Raw genomic sequence first — 9,697 nt, forward strand, 5'->3', positions numbered from 1 at the left:
ATATGCAGTTACAGGGGCTGGGAGTTTAGCTTGGTGGTAGAGTGTGCACTTTGCATGCACAAGGCCCTGGATTCAATCCCCTGAACCAAAAATTAAAAAAAAAAAAGCAGGGGCTGGGAATGTGGCTCAAGTGGTAGTGCGCTCGCCTGGCATGCGTGCGGCCTGGGTTCGATCCTCAGCACCACATACAAACAAAGATGTTGTGTCCGCCGAAAACTAAAAAATAAATATTAAAAAATTCTCTCTTTAAAAAAATAAATAAATAAATAAAAAGCAGTTACTTGTTTTCTTGGTCTCTTTCTTCTCTGATTTTTGTATCCAGTGTCTTCCTTTTGCGTTTTTTGGTAAACAGATATTCTCTGACTTATGATGGGGTTATGTCCCAGTAAACCTACCTACCTGAAAATATACATCAGAAATGCATTTAATGTGCCTTAGCTGCCAAACATCCTATTTTAGGCAACACGGAGTGGTACTGGTTGTTTCCCCTCCTGATCATAGGACTGGGAGCTGGGATTTATGCTGTTACCTAGCATTGTGAGAGAGGGTTGGACCGCTTATTTCGAGCCTAGGAAGAAATTCAAATTCTTTATTTTTTTGTGGTGCTGGGGATTGAACCCAGGGCCTTATGCATGTGAGGCAAGCACTCTACCAACTGAACTATATCCCCAGTCTGAGAGATTCAAATTCAAAATTTAAAGTCTGGTTTCTATCAAATGCACATTATTTTCATACCATTGTAAAGTAAGGAAACTATGGTAGTCATCTCCCAAAGTTCTATGTGTTGAAGACTTGGTTCCTAGCCTGTGGTGCTATGGAAGTGGTGGGACCTATCAATCAGAGGTTGGGCGAAGTGGGCAGTTAGGTCACTGGGCATGTGTCCTTGAAGGAACTATTGGGACCCGTGATCCCTTCTCTCTCTCAGCTTTCCAGCCATCCTAAGGTGAGCACACCTCCTCCACTGTGGACTCCCCACCATGAGGTACCAAAGCAGCCGGGCCAACTGACCAGAGAGAAATCCATGAGCCAAAATCAACTTTTCCTACTTACCTCGGGATCTTGTCACAGTGATAAAAAGTTGACTAACTTGGGAGTTATTCTGAACTCACCTGTCCTGAAAATATGTTATCTGGCTTTTATAATATGTGTTTACTATTGCTAACTAAAAATCCGATGTCATCAGATTGTTGTTTCTTTGGGGTAAATCTTTTTATTTATGGAAATTTTGAGATTAGTTGTCTTTGGTGATGTGAAACATCAAGATGTATCCAGGTTTAAATCTTTTTTCTTGTTTTTCCTCCCTGCCATTTGGGGACCCTCTTTCAGTTTCAGCTAGGGCAGTTTTTATTCTGTTATTATTATTTCCTTTTTTGATGACCTACACCCAAGTTTTTTAATGCTTCTCCAAGGAAAGCAGGTGTCAGTTCCTGCCCCCTGTCCTCGTGGCTGGCAGGTGGTGATTGCTTCTTGGTGGTCTGTGGCACAAGTGACACTCTGCAGCTTCTAGCGCTGGGTAGTAAAGGCCAGGCACTTCTTCTGAGTCCCCATAACCCCCGTGGCCTTGAGCCCCTGGTAGGGCTGCGCTTGTCCATCTGACCCTGTTTTCCAGCCATCTAGGCTCAGGCACCAGATGTGTGAGGGAAGGAACCATCTGGTCCCCGTTTCCACGGTTAATGCCTTCCAGTAGAAGCCCCCTGCAGTACGCAACAGGCAGAGGAGACTACCCATCGTGCCACCTAAGTCCCTGAAATTCCCAACATGCAGAATCCATGAGCATGAAAAGGAAAGTATCACTGTTTTCCACTGTGGACCTCTGGGTGGCTTTGTGTGGCCGTGGACAAAGGAACCATATACATCCCTGCCCTTCTTCACCATCTCCTGGTTCTCCCCTGTATTTCTGTTGGAGTCTGTTTTTCAACCACCATGTGACCCTAAGAACAAAACCACAGATGGCCCAGGCCAAGAAAACAGGCATCTCACCCTGTACATGAGAGTCTTCCACCAACACCTCATACTGACTTTACAGTCAAGAGCCATGTCCTTTGATTGGGGGCCTATCTGTCCTTTTCAGACCTTGTGGGACTCTATAAGCCCTCTTCTATTAACTGACCCTTCATGACATGACAGCCACTCACCTCTTCCCACCTCTTTCTGTGCCAGCAGGCAGGGAAGGGCAGCCCCTGCACAAGGCAGGACGAAAGACTTGCTGTAGTCAGGATAAATGCATCTAAAATGTTCAGGATAAATGTTCTCAAACTCAATGTGCAGGTAATTACCAGAGAAACTCCTCAGGGTGTTGGGTGCCAAAATTCTAACCGTTTCTTTTTCTTTCTTTCTTTCTTTCTTTCTTTCTTTCTTTCTTTCTTTCTTTTTTATTTTTTTTATATCTAGGGGCACTTAACCACTGAGCCACATCCCCAGCCCTTTTTTTTTTTTTTTTTTTTTTTTTTAGAGAGAGTGAGAGAGGAGAGAGAGAGGAAGAGAGAGAGAGAGAATTTTTAATATTTATTTTTTAGTTCTCGGCAGACACAACATCTTTGTTGGTATGTGGTGCTGAGGATCGAACCCGGCCGCACGCATGCCAGGCGAGCGCGCTACCGCTTGAGCCACATCCCCAGCCCCCCAGCCCTTTTTAATATTTTATTTAGAGTCAGGGTCTCACTAGGTTGCTTAGGGGCCTTGCTAAGTCGCCAGGGCTGGCTTTGAACCCATGATCCTCTTGCCTCAGCCTCTTGAGCTACTGGGATTACAGACATGTGCCACTATACCTGGCCAAAATTCTTATCTTTGAGAAACCTGAGTGTTCCCCTTTCCAGTCTTGGGAAGGTTGGATGCAAACCTCCAGATGACTGGACCAAGTCAGGCCACATTTCTCATAGTGGAGCCTGAGAGCTGCCAAGTGAACTAAGCAAAATTGCTGGGTGTGAAATATGAAATCTGTGTTTCTCATTAAAGTAATTCCTGTACATGCGCCGAGGGTGGAGTCCTGCTGGGTCAGACACTGTGTGTGGGAGAGGACTCTGGTGGCACATACAAACCCACTACAGCTCATATTTAAACACCTACAATAATAATAAAGTGATTCCATGAAAATATTGTCTTATCTGTTCTGGAATGAAATTGGGGAGATTTCAATACAGTTGACCCTCGGTATCCTGGGTTCAACCTCTGTGGATTCAACCAACCGTAGATCATGTTCCGGGTAGTTAGGCCTACTATGGTTGCATCTACATCAAGACACTTGGAGATTTTTTTCCTGGTCATTATTTCCTAAACAATACAACTATTTACATCACTTTCACATTGTATTAGGTATTATAAGTCATCTAAAGATGATTGAAAGGATGTGGGTGGTGTGTGTATGTTTTATACAAATGCTACACCATTGATAAGGGCTTCGAGCATCTAAGGGGTGAAGGTGGTCATCATCTTAAACACAAAGTCCATCTGGGAGTGGTCAGATAACAAACAAGAGCCCCAGACATTCAGCTCTTGAGCAGAGCTCCATTTCAGGATTAGCCCAGGAAGCAAGGTCACATAAGCCCCAAAGAATGCTTTTTAGTGGCTCATCCCTGATAACACGCCAAAGTCAAATTAGAACCATCTTCAGAAAATTCCCATTCTCAGGACAGAATCCAGCTAGAACGATTCTCATACTCTGTTTCAATACCCAGACTGAAAGTTCTTTTGGTTTCTAAAATAAGAACCAAAATTAGCCTACCTATTTTTCTTTAGCAGGTTTTAAAGTTCCAGAGTTGTGGATCAGAGCTAAATTTTAAAGTCAGCCCTATATTTTTTTAAATTATTTTTTTAGTAGACTTGAGCTATCTGATTCAGGAGACCTGCTTGTAGAAATTTAAACTTGAACTGGAATCCCATTTACTTGGGAGGCTGAGGTAGGAGGATTGCAAGTTCAAGACCAGCCTGAGCAATTTAGCAAGACCGTGTCCCAAAATAATAAAATAAAAAGAGCTGGGAACATAGCTCAGTGGTAGAGTGCCCCTGGGTACAATCCCCAGTACTGAAAAGGAAAGGGGAGGGGAGGGGAGGGAAGGAGGGAAACAACCCTGGAATGCCAAAATAAGCATTTTTGGAATGCAGTCTAATTCTTTACATCCTTACAGGTAGAGCATCGCTAATCTGAAATGAAATCCAAAATGCCTCAGAATCTGAAGCTTTAAGTGCCAACATGATACTGTGGAAAATTCCACATCATGAAACTTTGCTTTATGCACAAATTACTAAAATATTATATAAAATTGCCATCCGTCTATGTGTAACGTGTATGTGAAGTGTGAAGAAATTCTGTGTTTAGACTTGGAACCCATCCACAAAATATCTCATTATTCATGTGAAAATAACCCAAAATCTAAAGAAATCTGAAGCCAAAACACTTCTGGTGCCAGGTACGGTGGGGCACAACTATAACTCCAGCAGCACAGAAGGCTGAGGCTGGAGGATCACGAGTTCAAAGCCAGCCTCAGCAACTTAACAAGGCCCTAAGCAACTCAGGGAGACCCTGTCTTTAAATAAAATATTAAAAAGGGCTGGGGATGTGGTTCAGTGGTTAATCGTCCCTGGGTTAAATTTCTGGTACCAAAACAAAACACTTCTGGTTCCAAGTATTTCAGATAAGAACTTAGCCAGTAGTTGAATTGCTTAGGTTTCTGTTTATACCTTTACATCACTTAAGAATGAATTTAATATCACCCAGAGTATGCACAGCAGTTAGTTTCCTTAAATACCCCAGCTCACCATTTCAGTAAGAAGGTATTTTCTTCCAACAGATCTGTTAGAATTATACTTTATAAATGTTTATGACTCTGAAAGAGAATGAGAATCTCTCAAGTAGGAATTTATCAGTACATTAAGAACTTAATTTTTCACCAGGGAAAGAAAAAACCTTGCTAAAAACAATTAAGCCTGAGGGTTAATTGAAATAATTTACAAGTAATATCAATTCTGTGCTTTTATTTAAAATATATCAATAATATATACAATAATTGAAATATCAAATATACCAAAGACCCATAAAAACAAAATTGCAGCTTCACAATGATCTCCAGGTCTATTCTCCAGGGAAATAATTTTCCTTTCTTTTCTTCTAGTAGTTATTTTTGTATTTCTAGATTATATGCCTGTGTCACTTTTTCTTAATATCAAATTTGCAACATCATATATTTATTTGTTTGGTGGCGGTTGTTTTTTATTACTATATTTATTATTACTATAATTTATTAATAAATTATAATATATAATTTATTATTAAATTATAATATATAATTTATTATTGCTATATTTCCTGGGATGGCCAAGAACTTGGGCTCAAGTGATCCTTACCTCACTTCAAACACAGTAGTAACTTAAGATGGAGCATTTATTCAACATCAAAGCTAAAACTATAGCTCCAAGAAAGAATATGAAAAAAAAATATTTGTGACTATGGGAAAGGCAATGATTTCTTGAGATGTAAAGCATCAGCTATTAAAAAATTGATAAATTGGACATCATCAAATGAATTCTTCTACTCTTCCACTTTTCCAAACAGATTACGAATGTGAAAAGCCAAAAGGGTGTGGTGGTGCAGGACTGTCATCCAGCAAACTCAGGAGGCTGAGGCAGGAGGATTGCAAGTTCAAAACCAGCCTGAGCAACTTAGTAAGACCCTGTCTCAAAATAAAATTTTAAAAAAACTGGGGCTGGGGTTGTGGCTCAGTGGTAGTGTTTGTCTAGCTCTTGTGAGGTGTTGGGTACGATCCTCAGCACCACATAAAAATAAACAAAATAAAGGAATGTGATCAACAACAACTAAAAAAAAAATTGAAAACTGAAGATGTAGGATATATGTCAGTGGAAGAACATTCATGGGTTCAATTCATGGTACCAAAAACAAAACAAATAAACAAATTAAAAAAAAAAAACATGAGAATCTGAAAAGCCAGATTGCAAGAGGTATCTGTCAAGAAACTTGACCTAGACAAATAAAGACTCTTAAAATTCAATATTTAGTGGAGTTATTTTAAACATAAATGGAGCTAATCTACATACATTGTATTAATTTTTTCGGACAGTGTTTTAATTTTTGTTATTGTTTGTTTGTTTGTTTTTTAAGATAGAGTCTCACTATGTTGCCCAGGCTGACCTCAAACTCTTGGGATCAAGTTATCCTCCTGCCTGAGCTGGAACTACAGGTGTGCACCATGTGCCTGGAGACTAATTGCTAGCTTTTTTTTTTTTTCTAAAGAGTGAGGGAGGAGAGAGAGAGAGAGAGAGAGAGAGAGAGAGAGAGAGAGAGAGAGAGAGAGAGAGAGAGAGAATTTTTAATATTTATTTCTTAGTTCTCAGCAGACACAACTTCTTTGTTGGTATGTGGTGCTGAGGATCGAACCCGGGCTGCACGCATGCCAGGCGAGCGCGCTACCGCCTTAGCCACATCCCCAGCCCTAATTGCTAGCTTTTTGTATTTACTAGATTGTGGATGTGGTAGACTAGATAATGGCTCCCAAGATCTGGGTAAAAATGAATTCAGCAAAGTAGCAGGATATAAAATTAACACCCATAAATCAATTGTATTCGTATACACTGATGATGAATCAGCTGAAAGAGAAAGTAGGAAAACTATCCCATTACAACAGCCTCAGAAAAAAATACTTGGGAATCAGCCGGGCATGGTGGTGCAGGCCTGCAATCCCAGCAGCTGGGGAGGCTGAGGCAGGAAGATCGCAAGTTCAAACCAGTCTCAGCAAAAGTGAGCTAATCAACTCAGTGAGACCCTGTCTCTAAATGAAATACAAAATAGGGCTGGGAATGTGGGTCAGTGGTTGAGTGCCCCTGAGTTCAATCCCTGGTACAAAACAAAACAAACAAACAAAAAATGTTGGGCATCAATCTAACAAAAGAGGTGAAAGATCGCTACAAGGAAAACTACTGAACACTAAAGAAAGAAATTGAAGAAGACCTTAGAAGGTGGAAAAATATCTCTCATTCTTAGATAGGCAGAATGGTCTTAATACCAAAAGTGCTATACAGATTTAATGCAATTCCTATTAAAATTCCAATGACATTCTTCATAGAAATAGAAAAAACAATTATGAAATTTATTTTTAAAAATAAGAGGAGCAGAATAGACAACATAATCCTTATTGAGAAAAGTGAAGCAGGAGGCATCACAATACCAGACCTTAAATTATACTATAGATCTACAGTAACAAAAACAGCATGGTATTTATTGGCACCAAAACAGATATGAAGACCAGTGGAACAGAATCTAAGACACACAGACAAATCCACATAAGTACAGTTATCTCATTCAGACAAAGTTGCCATAAACATACATTGAAGAAAAGATAGCCTGGCTGGGGTTGTGGCTCAAGTGGTAGAGCGCTCGCCTAGCACCTGTGAGGCACTGGGTTCGATCCTCAGCACCACATAGAAATAAAATAAAGATATTGTGTCCACCTAAAACTAAAAAATAAATATTAAAGAAAAGATAGACTCTTCAACAAATGGTGCTGGGAAAACTGGAAATCCATATTTAGTGAAACGAAATTAGGCCTCTGTCTCTCACCCTGCACAAAACTCAACTTAAACTGAATCAAAGACCTAGGAATTAGACCAGAGACCCTGCACCTACTAGAAGAAAATGTAGACCCAACTCTCCAACATGTCAGCTTAGGAAGTGACTTCCTTACCAAGACTCCTCAAGTGCAAGAAGTAAGATCAAGAATCAATCAATGGGATGCACCAAACTAAAAGCTTCTTTACAGCAAAGGAAACAACCAAAAGTATGAAGAGAGCCTACAGGATGGGAGAAAATCTTTGCCACCTGCACCTCAGAAAGAGCATTATTCTCCAGGATCTATAAAGAACTCAAAAACCTTAATACCAAAAACAAACAAACAAATAAAAAACCCAATCAATAAATGAGCAAAGGAACTGGACAGACACTACACAGAAGAAGAAATATGATTGGTTAACAAATATATGAAAAAATGTTCAACATCTTTAACAATTAGAGGAATGCAAATTAAAACTTCACTGAGCAGGCGCAGTGATGCACGCCCGTAATTGTGCAGAGGCTGAGACAGGAGGATTAGTGAGTTCAAAGCCAGCCTCAGCAATTTATTGAGACCTTAAGCAACTCAGTGAGAACCTGTCTGTAAATAAAATATCAAAAAGGGCTGGGGATGTGGCTCAGTGGTTAAGCACCCATGGGTTCAATCCTTGGTACCAAACAAAACAGAACAAAAACAAAACCAAAAAAAAAAAAAAAACTACACTGATATTTGAGATTTCATCTCACTTCAGTCAGAATGACAATTATCAACATTATAAGTAACAATGTTGACGAGGATGTGGGGAAATTGTACACTCATACATTGCTGGTAGGACTGCAAATTGGTGCAACCACTCTGGAAAGCAGTGTGGAGAGTCCTCAGGAAACTTGGAAACACCATTTGACCCAACTATCCCACTCTTCAGTATATATCCAAAGGACTTACAGTCAGCAAACTATGGTGACTCAGCCTCTTCAATGTTAAAGCAGCTCAAATCACAATAGCTAAGCTATGGAACCAACCTAGATGGCCTTCAACAGAGGGATGGATAAATAAAATATGGGGGCTGGGGATGTGGCTCAGTAGTTAAATGCCCCTGGGTTCAATTCCTGGTACCAAAAAGGGAGAGCGGGGAGGGAAAGGGAAAGAAAGAAAATATGGTATATATACACAACACAAGGGAATATTACTCAACCATAAAAAAGAATAAACATTGCTGGTAAATGAATGAATCTGGAGACTGTTATGCTAAGTGAAATAAGCATAACAATCTGGGAAAAAAAGAACAATAGTTGAATGTATTCTCTGATATGTGGCTGCTAGCACAAAACGAGGCGGGGGAGGGAAGAATAGAAGTTTAGTAGATTAGACAAAGAGAGTGGGACAGGAATAGGAAAGACAGTGGAGGGGCTGGGGATGTGGCTCAAGCGGTAACGCGCTCGCCTGGCATGCGTGCAGCCCAGGTTCGATCCTCAGCACCACATACCAACAAAGATGTTGTGTCTGCCGAGAACTAAAAAATAAATATTAAAAATTCTCTCTCTCTCTCTCTCTCTCTCTTTAAAAAAAAAAAAAGGAAAGACAGTGGAATGAACTGGGCATAACTTTCCTGTATGTGAACACACCAGAGTGAATCTCCACATCATGTACAACCCACAAGACTGGGACCCTATTAAGAATAAGGTATAGTCCGTATTTGTATAAACACACCAGAATATACCGTGTAGTCGTGTGTATCTAAAAAGAACAAATAAAAAAAAGTTAATTTGATGAAGTCCATTTCAATCAATTTTTTTTTTTTTTTAGCTCTGGTTGTTATATCTAAGAATGCTTTGCTTAACCAGGTTCCCAAAGGATTACCCCTATATTTTTTTCCTAAAATTTTTATAGTTTTAAGTCCTTCACTCAGGCAGATGATCCATTTTGAGTTATTATTTTGTGTATGATGTGAGGAAGGGTTCCAGCTTTTTTTTTTTTTTTTTTTTTTTTTTGTGGTACTGGGGATTGAACCCAGGACCTTGTGCATGGGAGGCAAGAACTCTACCAACTAAGCTATGTCCCCAGCCCTCCCTTCATTCTTTTGCTTGTGTATATCCAACTGTGGAGAGACTGTCCTTTTTTGTTTTTGAGATGGGGGGGGG

At 40.0% G+C, this 9,697-nt stretch overlaps 1 long non-coding RNA gene across 1 annotated transcript; it reads left to right on the forward strand.

The window, feature by feature from the left end:
* Positions 1-5,385: 5,385 nt before the first annotated feature.
* LOC144377701 (uncharacterized) lies at positions 5,386-9,310 on the forward strand. Its single transcript, XR_013438711.1, has 3 exons — positions 5,386-5,658; positions 6,113-6,191; positions 9,133-9,310. It is a non-coding gene; the product is annotated as an uncharacterized LOC144377701 (long non-coding RNA).
* The last annotated feature ends 387 nt before the right edge of the window (positions 9,311-9,697 follow it).

This window comes from Ictidomys tridecemlineatus, chromosome 1 (assembly GCF_052094955.1).
Source record: "Ictidomys tridecemlineatus isolate mIctTri1 chromosome 1, mIctTri1.hap1, whole genome shotgun sequence".
In the NCBI taxonomy this organism is placed as follows: domain Eukaryota; kingdom Metazoa; phylum Chordata; class Mammalia; order Rodentia; family Sciuridae; genus Ictidomys; species Ictidomys tridecemlineatus.